The sequence below is a fragment of the Cupressus sempervirens genome, chromosome 3 (assembly GCF_028749045.1).
Source record: "Cupressus sempervirens isolate cs-2001-9-10 chromosome 3, ASM2874904v1, whole genome shotgun sequence".
NCBI lineage: Eukaryota > Viridiplantae > Streptophyta > Pinopsida > Cupressales > Cupressaceae > Cupressus > Cupressus sempervirens.
The window spans coordinates 748,751,251-748,766,450 of NC_143120.1; the positions used below are offsets into that span (position 1 = coordinate 748,751,251).

The window sequence follows — 15,200 nt, forward strand, 5'->3', positions numbered from 1 at the left end:
TAGGTTTTACAACAAATCGTATGTACAAATAGGTTGTCACGTTGATAATTGAGTGCCCATGTCTATTTTTCAGATTTATACGGCTTCTGGTTATTCAATATTGTGATACTGGTTAAAAATTGATTGTAATGATTTGTTCTTTTGGACATCACAGTCCATTTAACGTTAATTTCTCGTCCTACTAATCAAAACCCTTTATGTTAAACGCTTGGAGATTGAGCCATGCGGTTTACAAGATAGAAGGGTGGTGTTAGTTTTGAGATTATAAGGTTGGGAATTTGGGTTCTACTTTTGCCTTTGAATGTTGGAACGCTAAAGTTAGATTAGAGTGGATGCATCAAATCTATGGAAGTAATGCGTTTGTGTATTTAAAAAATACATCTCTCTCTTGCCTGCAATTCAATTGCCTGAATATTTCCACGTTGCAAATGCATATTTTCCTTATTGTCTATTTCTTTGCCTGAAAGTTTCTATATATTGGATCACGGATTTTGGAGGCCGAGAACTTTAGTGGATGTGTAGTTTTTGACGGTGAGAATCCTTTAGTTGAACTGGGTAGGCACAATTTTGAATCCGGAGTGCCTAGGGCGTGTGCGAACCATTGTCTGGAAATTGTCGTCTTCTGCAAAAGCCGTGCTGTCGTCTAACGTGGTGCACATGGTTCGAGGAATGTTGGAACTTAGAAGGTTTTTGTTTTTCTTTCCACGGGGAAGATAGGAAACCCTCATTGTCTTGCTTATGCAGGAAAAGTTCATTGATTTAGTGGCAGTAGGGTTGCAGTTTTAAGTCTAATTATGGCGTACAAAATAACCTAAAATGATTGACCACAACTGTTTGGAGCAGGCCTGCCCACTTATTCACTGCTAAGTTTGTGGGACGCACTTATCTACAAAGTTCTTTAGCATGTTTAGGGTTGCTGATGAATATTTTGGCAGTGGCTTTGAGGAATTTTACAAGTATGACGTCACCTTGGTTTATATTTTAGATACCCAGGAAAGACAATTTTAGCCCCGTTGAAAGCATTAATTAATTCTGACAAAGATCTGGGCTGTTATTGGCAAAAGTGTTATATGGGCAAACGGAATTGTAAGTTCTATCTGAGAAAAGATTATGTATCCAGATTCTGTACACAACATCTCTCGTACAGAGTAAGTATTTAGCAACTCACCTCTTGCCAAAAGTACAAAACTACATAGCATCTCTGACATATAATAAGTTATTGGTAATTTACCTCTTGGCAAGTAGATCAGCTTCATGTGCACTAGTGAAATATCTGTTGTATCTCTTTTTGACAAGAGTGTGTTACATATTCTTCATGCCACATATCAAAGATCGGTGAAGGTTTCAACACTGGCCCCAATTAGAGTGGGAAGGTATTTAGACCTTAATTCTGAAAAAGTAGCAGGAAAGGTACTTTTTGTCTTTCACTGGCTATACCAGGAGGAGAAAAAACCAAAAGAGGAAACCACAAGTTTGAATCCAAAGAAGCAATATTAGTAGTCATTTTTGCCATTGACAATGATTCCAAATATTGCCATCGAAAAAATACCCTTCATTTGATGAGATGCCACCATGCCATATAGAAATTGCTATATTCTCTTCTGGAAAAGTTAGTGAAATTTTAAAACGCGTAGTGTTGATGGAATGAAAAATGTTGAATTTGTAACCAACATTAGGGAGATGCTTTTGATTGCATCAACGAGTAGGTCTTTTAACATAAGTGAAACTAGGAGAAAATTAAGAGTGATCCAACTAAATTATTTAGCAATATGAGCTAGAATCAAAGATGATGGTTGAAGTCCCAATTTCAGTACAGATGCTGTCAATCCCTTTTTGTGGTTGTTGAAAGGGGTGCTGGATGATTGGGAACCTAGACCTGTCTGGTAGTGGTTAAGTGATAAGAGGCTAATAGGCTGAAGATACAGTGTCATGACTTGGTACCTCATTGCAGTTAGTTGTTTATCAAATATTTTAGTGTCATATATATCTAGTATGATGGCCATTTTAAGTCTATCATTAACAAATGTAGGTTACGGTTGGTTTTGGTTGAATGTTATGGCTGCATAAGATAAGTTTATTATGGGTTAGATTGGGCCTAAACTTAGATAAGCTGACTCGTATTCTTTACTAAAAAGAAAGAAATAATATGATTAATTAAATGACTTAAAAGCCTTGGGAAAGGCCATAGAAATATAAACACAATACGTTAATGTAAGAGATTAATTTTTGAATAAGAATATCCAAACAGACATGAAAATGGGAGCATTGGGTTACTTTGGAGAAAATAAAACACTAAATTCAGTGCCCAAGCATTTTAATTGGGATGTTTAGACTTTATCTTGAGTGTTATTAGTGTTTGGTTCTTGGAAGGAAAAGAGATAGCTAGACAACATTCTCATTTTGAGCTCTGTTTTTATGACAGATTGTAGGTATGCACAGTGTTAATCATCTCTTGTTCCTTCTATTCCATCAATGCAAGCATTTTGGGGGAGTTGTGAGTAAAATACTAAAATGCATGGATTTGGAAATTAAAAGAAGGTGCTATTGCTTGCTTAACCATTCTTTCACTGAACATCTCCTTATTAAAATTTTCTCCAATGGGTGCAAACATTGCCGTTCTGTCACCATAGTGCTGATTTGAGGCCAGAGAGGGCCCCATCGTTTTGCTGTTATATATTTTTAACTGGCTGCCATATACCATTGAAAAATCTTTTTTGGTACCATAAATTGCACAAAATTTTGTTCTTTTTGGGTTCCAAGGTTTGCTGAAGGTTTTATGCTTTGGTGTGAACAAATGTTTGTTATTTTGTGTTTCCAAGATTTGTTGAATACCTGTTCACTTTGGGTGCCATTAAGAAGTGTTTTTGTAAATTTGTATTTGCCTATAGCATGATCACCAACAATAAACATCAGAATTCATCATATGGTAATTCTTTGTTTTTTATGCTAATCAAGGTATTTGATCTCTTCTATTTGTGAGAATTGCTTCCTTTTCTATATTGTCAGGTTTAAAGGCATACAGAAATATAGTGAAACCTGGAAACACATCTTCGTAGTTTTTCGTGTGATTGCATACAAACCATATCTGTAGAAAAGGTGAAAAAATTCAAACAGATTTATTCAGCTGAAGTTGCTTTATGATTGAAATTTAGTAAGGAGTTGTCGAACTTGACCATTTTCATTTTAGCCTTCTATGCTCCAATTTTGAAACAGCTTATGTTTGGTTTGAAATTCCAATTTAAAAATAATTGAAATAAAATGATTTTGGTTGCTATCATAGAGATGGATTAGTTCTAGAACACCCATGGAAAAGAACAAAGTGATCTTAGGCAGTGATTTGCTTGAGACTCTGGAGACAGCGTTGAACATTTAATGAGTGATATAAGCTTGTAACCTTTATAGGTGTTTGATTGTGATCAACTTTTAGATGTTGCCTACGTATTGTTGTTTTAAATCAGTAAAATTGATAGAAAAAAGAAAAAAGAAAAAAGATAAAGATTAAATTAATTAATGTGCCCATCACGGGGTTGTGAAAGAATGACCCATCTTGTTTCAAAGATCTTGAGTCTCGCTGATGTGAGTTTGTGACCCCTTCAACGTGCAGGATGAAGACACTTAGTATTCTAGGATGGAACACCAAATATCAAATTGTCTCTTGAATAAGAAAGCTTAGATGCTAAACAATGTATATGACTGTGTGATCAACTAAGACAACCTCAAGGTTCCTTCTTATTGTGGACCTAACTCAGCTATAATGTTGTGATTTGCTGGTATCACTTGGGGACTTATGCTGTTCTTTCAATGGACTTCAATTTTGCAAATGTGAAAGATTTAGCAGTGATAGCTCTTCAATTACTAGCCAAATAAATTGCAAATTGGATGAAGGAATTAGAGATCTAATCCAACTCTAACAATGCAAGAGATCATTGATGATGAAGTGAGACTCTAACTAGTCTTTGCTTTGCCAAATCAAGTACACTAAGAAGGTTGCTTGCTTCTAAGGATGTGAGGATAATGTTCAAATTGGTAATACTCATTCAAATACCTAATGAAAGCACAATCCAAACAAACATTTCGAACCGAAGGTGGATGCTTGAAATTAAGCCCAGACTAACCTTACATTGATACTTACAATCAACAAGCATCGAAAAGCATGGACACTAGTTTCACCTAAATCACCAACAGCAATATCTTCCAATCACCTACTTCTACTTCTACTCAACTTGAAATGAAAATCCTAATACAAATGAGGAAATGTAGAAACCATGCAATGCTAAACACCATCACAAATATTCACCCTGATAACAGAAATGGAGGAGGGATAATTTGGGTAGCATTATAGCAACAATTTCTCCAAATCTCTCCCTTACAAAATGATAAGGCCTTACCTTCTATATTTGTTCAAATACAATGAAGGGACAAGTTCTATTAAGATCAAGGGCCAAGATTATGTGTAACAACCACTTTTTCCCGAGTGTTAACTAGCAACTAACATATTAAAGAAATACAACTAAACTTCATTTTCATAGGAAGACAATTATATCAGTTATGTTCAAGTGAATGAGATTAGCAGTTACAATCAGTTAAACAGAAATTTCATAAATAACAATTGAAAACACCATCAATGATTATACTTTGGAAATTAAAATCTACATACCATGGAATTCGAAACCGAAATCAATCTAGGGATGCTTCTGCAAATACCCAGGTTAGTCCACAAATACCACTTAGGATCAAATGATAATTACCATCCAATACCACTATATCAAAATCAAATGACGATTACCATCAAATACCACTATATCAATATCAAATGATGATTACCATTAAATACCACTATATCAATTAGGGCATCACATACTGCTGTATCAATTAGGGCATCAATTACCATTGGATCATTTAGGGCATCAGATACCACTGTATATAACACTATATCATTTAGGGCATCAGATTCCACTATATAATTTAGGACATCAGATACCACTGTATCATTTGGGGGCGTCAGATACCTCTGTTTCTTTCCTTTTCTTCCTATTGCTAACTATGGCAATAACATAAGATTAAAAGATATGCTCATAATCATTATTCTTATAAATGTAAGACTGAATAACAGTCCTATAGATATATTCCATTTTCAGTTGGAAGGTCAATTGATCTAAATGGTTACCAATTAGATTGACGAGAAAGGTTGCTTTCATCAAAGGAAATAACCGAATTCAATGATATAAATTAATCCATCACATCTTCTACTTGTACAAATATCATAAAAGTAAAAATATTTGTTACCAATAAATGTTTAAATGCTCAACTTATCATTATCTGACGCACATCCCAATGTCTCATGGAGAGGGGAAACATTGTCAGGGGCTTAACCTCCCAACCACGAACCTCAAACTTATCCCCACACTTTCTCTAACTAGAAAGGCCCTCCCTACCTGGAATAGACATGTTACACCTGGTTAGCCACTGAGCACCCTGGTTCTTAATCACACCACTCGACTTACAACATAGAATGTATTGGACATGCATGAGCTATCAAATGATTCCTTTTAAAATAATAAATAATTGTTATGTCACATTTGATTCTGTTTTCATGCTAATGTAGATTCCTCTCTCTCACCTCTTCACCCTTTTCCTTGGCTATACAGCCGGGTGAGTTCCAGGTGATTGAATCTTAGAGCAACCAGCCCTTTTTGTTGATCCTCAACTGATATAAGAATTTTACATGTTTTTCAGAAAATCACATTTATGTGACTTGAGAATTTAATCTTAAGACTTGCATAATAAATACCATTTGATTCTGAGATTCAGCAATAAAATAAAGATGTGAAATCATATCATGAACAATTGGTCTTGACTTATCATGAGAAGTTTTGACTTAAGGAGGAACTACCTAGTGATATCAAACAAGGATGTTGTATGGCATTTCAAGAATCTGTAGCGCATTGCTGTAAATACAATGTAGTGGTATCTGATAAAAACATATTATAAATCGATTGGATATGGTAAGTCAACCACATAACTTGGTAAGTTTAGAAGTATTGGAGCCTTGGCTAGACGCTATTAATCAGTGCCTTCATGGAAATAACTTCAAACGCAGATCTCAGTGTGATTACCATTCACGTCTTCCAACAAAAGTATTCAATGAAATGGGCAAATCGTGGCAAGGAAATATGTAGGGGAAAGAACGTGAGGAATAATGCAGAGAGATATCGTGAGAAAAGTAAGACTCCATGGTCTCTCACGGCTTCATAATTTAAAGAAGTATTTGAAATATTTTTTGGCTTCCAAGAAGCCGTAACTTAAAAAGAAAAGACTTGGCTTCTTGAATGACAATATGCTAAATGTGCATTTCGGTTTCTAGCAAGAATTTGAATAAATATGGAAAAAGATTTGAAGGTTATAAATCAAGGATAATTACAATATATTTATCTACTTGCATGTAGATGTGTTTATGAGGTGGCATCATATTATTTATTTTTTCCAAGGTCATATTTCTTATTAAGTATATCTAAATACATGCTTTATTTGGAACATTATTTTATCTTCTTGTACATGTATTTAAATGTATGTATTAAATAGATAAAATCTTATATAAAAATGATACCATGATGTCACCTTTAATTTATATCTATGTGTACGTACACAGATATGTATTATAATGATGTGGTGAAAAAGTCAATCAAAAGCCATTTGAAGTATGCATTATTTTTAATTAATTAAAAATAACTAATATTTTAAATGTTTATTTAATAGCTCATGCGTGTCTATTGTGTGTATCCTGTTATGCAGTTGCTAGGTCCTCAAACATGGTGATTCACAATTCACACCCATTTACCTAGTGATGGTGATGCTCTTGTTCCCAATTTTTTTTTGACAATGCTTCCACCCCTTTGACAAGGTCCCTACAAGGAAATTCTCCGTAGTGAAATCATATTACCATAACAAGTTATTAATCATAAATAATCATAACGGCTAACCGCCTTTTTAGTTCCATGAATTGATGATAAATAATTAACTAGCATGTTATCTTCATATGAAATTATAACAACTAACCATATTACCATTTCGTAGGAACATAACAAATTTAACTGTCAACTGACTTCATGTGAACCTCAACGGCTATATGAACATTTTAAATTGGGTCGAAAATTGGGATGTAACATTATGCGAATCAGGATAAATACTAGTTACTATTTTAGAAATGATTGAACAATTACAATGAAGCACTTGTTGGTATGGAGTGGTACTAAGAAGGATGAGAGGTGGGGGGGGATCAGTACAACAGGCAATCCACTAATTTAAACCACCAATCTGATAATCTCAAACTTTGCTTCCAAAACATACATCAAATGACAAATAATTGAAATGAAAATAAAGTAAATGTACTGATCAACCACATAAGCAACACACATAACATAGTTATTTTGGTATTTGTGGAAACCCTTGTTAGAGGGTGAAAATCACGATGGAGATGATACCTACATGCCTTCCACTGCAATAAAAAGGTTTTCCTTGTTAGGAGCATACATGTGACCTTTCTAGGGGTTCACCCTATTAGGAGTAAAACAAAGATCTGTTAGTATCTACCTCATTAGAGGATTTGAAACTCCTTTTGAGAGTCCACCATGTTAAAGGATTTACACAAGAGACCGGTTAAGTTCCACCCACTTAAGGGATCACCCTCCCTGCAACTGTTAGGAAACAATAAGTTGAATGATTTGTTTGTAGCAATGCTTTCCTGCTAGATCCATTCTGCTACTTGCCAACATGATCAGTAGTCACATCAATCCTTACCGTAATGTTCTCTCACATATTACTTCTCTTCAAGCAATAACATACAAATACTCTGTCCTTTTGCCGCTTAATCTTCACCATCTATTCAATTTACAAACTTCTTGTGCTCACTCCTTGTTCAATATACATATCCCTATGTACCTAACACGTTTTTGATCACCGCCTTGATTAACATTAGGTTTTTTTGTACAATTCCCTAGAACGTCAGAACATCTTTGACCTCAGCAAACTTATTCTCGAATCTTCTCTCCATACTCGCTTTGATCTTATAACTGCCAACTTTTCATTTCTCCATCCAATTGAAATATGTCACCGTTCCTTCTATATAGACCACACCAATTACACCAATCGCCAATATACAAGCTACCATCGGTATCTCAAGAACTATTTTGCAATTACATTTTGACACAGAGAACTCTGCTCATCTATCATGATTTAGTGTTGCTATTGTACACTCATTCTGTGTAGGCATTAAAGAGTCTCATCATATGATCTCTCCACTTGATTCGTACTGCATCATGACCACCATCTAAATATTCATCTTACTTTCACTTCCTTCTCCTGTATACTGGTTATGTCCCTTAGCATGGTAATTACCTGATTCCTGATCACTTGCCTTGTCTCGCTGATCAATCCTGCTTTATGCTATGACTATGTTGCCGTCAATGACAACCAAATGCATCACTATATCTGAGTTCACCTCGCAGTTCACTGATCTTCTCATGTTATTCTCATGTCGATGCCAATAGCAACACCTTGTGGGCCACTGAGAAAATTACAATGCTCTGTTTGACCAATTAGAAGATAGGCTAGGTAGAGGCATTATGTGGACTCCACATGTATACTTGTAATTATTTGATTGAATGCTCTTGGACACGTGAAAGTGGAATTTAATTTTCTGACTGGTTGAATATGAGTAGGTGCCACCTCAACATGCTTATCTTGTACAGATCATCAATATTTCTTGATATGCAACATTGCCGACCTCGGATTGATGGTGATGGCCCATATTTCAAATTGCTTCATCTTCACAAGGTTTTTCAATTTCCTCTTGTTTTTGAAAATCTTCCCAATGACATGCTTTCAAACTTGTACATGAAATCTTAGTTTCTTGGCTTTGGCATTATAAATGATGAGGTACTTCATGTAGCTAGATTCTTTAAAGTGAACTTGGAAATTCAAGTTAGAGGTGATTCTCCTTAGCTTGTAGACTTGTAAAATTTGTTCATTCTCTTTGAATTCCATCTCGTCACTTGAATTATGGGCTTGCAATGTTCACTCGACTTTGTTGAACCGTCCCTTGCTTGGACCAAAGCTATCAGAGCATCAACAATCTGAACTCTGCCATCAGATGATTCTTTGGACTCTCATCTTCATCTCTGATCATCCACACAACTGTGCTCAAGTATCTTCATCGCTAGAATGTATCACCAAGGACATTAGAGATTTCTGTACATACTTAGGCACATCAGTGACCACTATATATACTTGAGTTATCTTCTTAGTGACAATAAATACTATCAGATATCAGGTTGACATTAATGACAACACATATTGCCAACCCCCCTCTCAAATTATCTTCTTTTCTGATTTTGGAAGTCTTGCTTGGTCAATGGTATCACTTCATATTTCTATTCCTTAAGATGATTCTTCCCTACCATAATTTGAATCACCTAGGAATGAATATTTTACACCCCTTCTCTCTCCTCTAATTCTTTCAAATTATTGTCTATTTTGTTTTTTTTTCTTTCTTTTAAGCTAATTGGTACACTTCATCCATAACTCTATTCATCTTGAATTGAAATTTTGTAACCATCTTACCTTGTAGTGATTTGCTCATTGTTTTCTTCATGCTCCCCACAAATGGACAATTTATAAATTCAGTTGTCTAGTTTTGCATAGTGGATAGATTTTGCTTGAAATTTTAAAATTGTTGAAGAAGAGTTTGTGCATAGTCCATAGACAAGAATTTCTTCCCCAGCTTCTCCATTTTATTCCATGTTTTGATTTTATTCTTGCCTTTTCTAAACCTTCCTTTTGTAGATGATCCCACCAGATCATTGCATGATGCATAAATTTAGTGCACGCAAAATTTTACCTTCTCTTCTGTTATAATCTTTCATTCAATTTTTTTTCCATGCCATTTAACCAATCTACTAGCTCCTGTGGTTGGAGACTACCTACCTAATAGAAAACTTCAATTTTGATTCCTTCATTTTAATTTCTTTCTTCTAATGCTATGAGTATCCTTTCTTCAAAGATTAAGCTTCTCTTCATCCCTGTCTTATTTCTTCATCAAAAATATTTTTCATTATTCTCTGACTTGCTGTCATTTTGGCAAGTTCGGCTATTTGTCTTTATAGATTTTGCGTATCTCTATGCCTCTGGGCAATACCTTTTCTTCCCCTTCCTCTCCTAACCACCTTCCTGGTCTGATACCATATGATGTAACACAATTTAAATAATCCAGCTCACCAATAACATTCAGAAAGAAAAAACAAACACAAAAAAACTTAAGAAAGGAGATCAATGTCTTTTTTCATTACTCTGCCTTCCCACCTTCTTACAATTGAAAAGATTATCGCCAAAAATTTCCTCCAAAATCTACCTTTGATATGAACTTACTATTTCCTCATTATCAACTTCTCAAACTTTTTAATTTTCTAGTTATCAACTTTCTTATCTAATTACATGCAAATTGAGAATGTCTCAAAAAATCCCTAAAATCTCAAAAATACTAATTTTCCAACATCAAGATGTATATGAGCAAGTGGTTGATTTGTCAACTACTGATTGCGATTCAGGCACACATCTATATCTATGTGTGTATGTATGTACACGCACACATATGTATGTATGTATGTACATTGTACACATACATCTATGTATTTATGTATGTGCCCACACACACAAATTTAGAATTTGGCGCCAATTTGGCCCCTTGGGCCTTAATTTGATGAATTTATATTTACAAACTGTAATGTCCTTTCGTTAGACTGTCCAACAGATAGCAGAGGGTTAGGCTATTACACCAGTTTCCATAGGTCAGCAGTATGGATAGGGGGCCTATTAAACCAGTGTCCGTAGGTCAGCAGTATGGATAGGGGGCCTATTATACCAGTGTCTGTAGGTCAGCAGTATGGATATGGGACTCATGCAGAGGTTTGTGGATCTATGCAGAGGCTTTATAAGCCAGTTTGAGCAGTTTGGGTCAGTCTCCTAAATTTTAGGAGGGATTCCTATTTTTAAAGGGTTGACTGGGAGTTGACCAGAATGCATTAGGGAACCTCCAAGATCATTTTGGAGACTTTGGTTGCAGTTCCTTTTTTTTAGGGAGAATCCCTATTTTTAGGGAAAACTGTCAGTTCACCTATAACACTCAGGTATCATCTTTGGACTGGTGACACTGCTCAAAATTCAGTTTGGAGTCCAGATGATCAGTTTATGAATAAATTGGAAATATTTAAATTATTTTCTAAGTTTGATTTAAATGAATAATAATAAATCGATTAAATCTAATCATTTATATTATAACAAAAAATAAAAAGGCCATGGCACATTTTCCCAAGGAACGAAGTAATGAGTTGTTATTTTAAAGGGGAGACATTCTTTTTAATAAAATAATGCCTTAGAGGGTTCAAATTCCTAAGAGATAGGAGAAATAAAGTAAAAATATTATAAAGTGTTTTGAAATAATTTATGAGAAATGCATAAGGGGTTCGAACTTCATGGAGGCAAAAGTAAAAGGTTAAAAGAGACTGGTGCTGCATTTTTCAATGTTCAAGGTTATTATTTTGATCAGCTATTGCAGTTTGAGCTCTGGGCAGAGTGTGATCAATTTTCAGGCTTATAAGAACAAAAAATCTTGGAAGAAGAGGGAGCTGGATGAAACCCAAGCCTCCCTGGTGTCAATTTGCATCATAAATCAGAACATACTCTGAGAGGCATTGAATTATTGAAAAGAACTCTTGGATCAAAATTGTTGGGGACAGATAAAAGTGTTCAGAATTGCAAATCTGAGAATTAGCAGCAGCTTCATGTTATTTCTTTATTTGCTATCCTAGCTGTACAGCAGCACTAAGTGATAGGGTTTCGTCTTGGCATCAATCTTGGAAAATTGTAACGCTATACCAGGCTGCTTAGATCAGAATTTCCACTCCTGATTGTTAGATCTGTGGTATAAGCAGCTTCTTGGGACATTTTCTGAGCATTAGGATCTGCCATACAATCCCAGGCAGAGACTATGATGCCTCCCAGCTTTGTGTGAGGCTTCAGCAGCAGCAGGTGTCTTCAATTCAGGGGTTTCTTTGACGCCATCAGTAGATCAGCTGATAAGGAGCAGATCATAGGTCACAATTGATTCATTTCAAGGAAATTGCTGCTGTTATACTCACCTGAGATGTACAGCTTGGTACCACCCAACTAGAGATTTTTGAATAAAAATTAAGTTCAGAAATTTAGCTCTTGGACTGATTTATTTATAGCTAGATTCTTTTCAGTACTGTGAGCTTTTCTGAAGCATTGCAAATTCTATTGTTACAATATTAAAAAAAATTGAAAACATTGAAAACACAAAAAATCACATATTCCAAAAAAAACCAAAAACATTACTCCATTGAATCACTGATCAAAGACAAGAAAACACACCAAGATCAATTATTTGCCTTAGAAATCTGGTTGGGGATCTTGCACAAACCCATTCTTTAATTTTGATCTATCAGATTTCATTTTAACAATTGCTCATTTGAGTTCAAGTGATTGCTTATTCAAGTTTAATAATCCCTTGGATTGCACATCTGTGGTCAGTGTTGAGCTTCTGGCAGCAACCTATTGTTCCCAAGGCTATCTAATACCCATTGCCATTTTTTGCTGATACACCACCTTGGGAGGGGTTTTCTAAATCAGTCGTTGGGAGTTGTATCATTATAGTGCATCCATACGATAGTCTAATTGTGAGTATGAGCACTGTGGTGAATATGACCAAGTCATTCCTTCAACTTTAAGTGCATCCATGGATCTTAATTCATCCCTCACAAGAAGTCCAAAGCAATCCTCAGTTCGAGTGCATTGCTGAAGCAACCATCTACTGGTTATAGTGACAAAGATACCACGCTAGTCCCTACCTATACATCACCATTCTGCAACATAGGTAGGTGAGAGGAAGCATCAGAACTGAGGGCCAAAAGATTAGTTGCATTATCTCCTTTGGAAGGAGTTTCATCCTAGATGCCACACCACCAGTCGTGAACCGCCAACTTAGGGTATTTTGTGGCCCTAGATTGTGTGACCTTCAACAACCAACCCAAGGTGCTATCCTAAATATTGAGTCATCTTTGCAGATTTGGCATACCAGGGTCCTAATAACTGTAGAGGATCTTGTTTTCAAACTGTGGTAGGATCAACAATATGTACGATCAGTTGATGCACATTAATGCAGTTAAATGCAACAAAACATTGAAATTGCATGATTTGTTTTGATAGCTCATCTAGATTCATTACTGTAGGGATGCAGTGGATAAATTACCATAACTTGTTATCTCTTTGTAATAAATGGTTGATATTAAATTCTCATTTATGTGAGCTGTAGGTCAATGATTTGTTGCAATACTTGCCTATTCTTTTATTTATGTCAGCTATAACACACGAGTTAAGCACATAAGGAAGAATAAATAAGATAATTGTACACTAAAAAGAGTGCACTTCCCTAAACCCTTCTATCCAAGGTTTTCCATGGATTGGAAAGCTTGAATGCCGGCTTAGGGCTCCCTAGTCATGGAGTGCAAAAGCATACAAATAAACATAAAATGGCTCTCAGCTGAGCCTTAGAGATGCAGCCCTTGCTAGTAAACCACAAAATGGGAGATTCTTTGAGCAAGAGCAAGAATGCTAGTGTCACAGAACTCTCGATGCATGCAATGCAAGAATGCAACTATGCTAAAATGGGATGCACAATGCAACTAAGCTACACAAATGAAAGTATTACAGCCATCCTAATTAGACTATGTGATCTAAACTACTTGCAAAAGAACTACACTATATGCAAACTAAGCTAGGATGCCATGTGAACAAAATGCTATGAATGCAAGGAATGAAGACAAGAAGATGATATTCTCCGCAAGAGCTCTCAAGCACTCAAACGAAAATCCTGTAGCATAACAATACTCAAGAGTGTGGATCCTTTGAGGGGAGAAACCCTCTTCCTTTTAAAGTCATACGGATGATAGAGATCAAGATTGAGAGGGTGAATGATCAATGGTTGAAATAAAAAAGGGGATGGATCTGTGTGCACACACAAGTCAGCCAATAGAAAATGAGTTGACTTATCATATAAGACAAAAGTCTCATAAGCTTTTCTTTTAATGTCAAAAATAGAAAAGAACTTTATGTGTGCACTTTAAGTGGGTTAGGAGAATGGGGTCTTTTTATTTAATTAAAAGGGGACATGTTCTTTTAATCAAATAATGAACTTAGGATAGCATAGTCAAACTATAGGTTATAATCAAATTAATTGATTATTAGCTATTTGGTCTAGGTAAATGATAAATCAAATTAGCCAAAATGCTGAGAAGGGGGCTAATAATTTAGATGACCATTTTTAGGTGATTACAATAATCACCTTGGATAATAGAGACAATTTGTTGATGATTTTTAGATGCTTGTGATATTCTGCGCATCCTCTAGAATATACACAAGATCTTTGATGTTATTGCATATATTCCTTTAGCATTGCATGTCCTCCAATGCATGTGCTCCAACAATGTCACATGCTCAACAACGTGCATGTCCAACAACATGACATATGCATTTGCACTGTCATACACACTATGACAACTTATTTAGACTAAGATGTAGCACTAGGTTCTCAACCATACGTCTAATGGGTCTAATGGGTCAAAAATAGCAACACTAATTTAAAACCATACCTCCATGCTATACTACAATGCCAAAAACTTGCCATAACCCATCCTATCGCTTTTCTCTATTTGCTTACCAATTTGCAATAAACTACCCTTAAAATTTTCTCTTTAGCAAGGAACTCTTTGTAGGTGAATAGCACACTGATATTCCAACATGTCATGGATCATAATGTACTCGTGGATTACATATACGGGTTGCAATGCCACACAAGGAGTCTAGTCTTGATGGCCAAGATGATCAAACCTAAGGAGATTGATAAGGTGTACACCCATGCCCATCATTGCCATCAAGTTGAGTTGGAATAGAAAAAAGGGTTCCATTAATGTGAGTTTTTTTCCATTACAACATACAAAGATAGAATCGAATACTTAGTATTCGAGGATCAAACACCAAATCTCCAACTCTTTCTGGAATAAAGATGCTCATATGCTAAACAGTGCATAAGGATTGTGTGATGAAATGAGGCAACCTTAAGGTTCCTTCTT

General features: G+C 35.5%; 1 protein-coding gene across 1 annotated transcript in view; it reads left to right on the forward strand.

The window, feature by feature from the left end:
* The window catches only part of LOC149568981 (uncharacterized), a 69,340-nt gene that overhangs the window by 458 nt on the left and 53,682 nt on the right, over positions 1–15,200 (forward strand). The window lies entirely within an intron of this gene.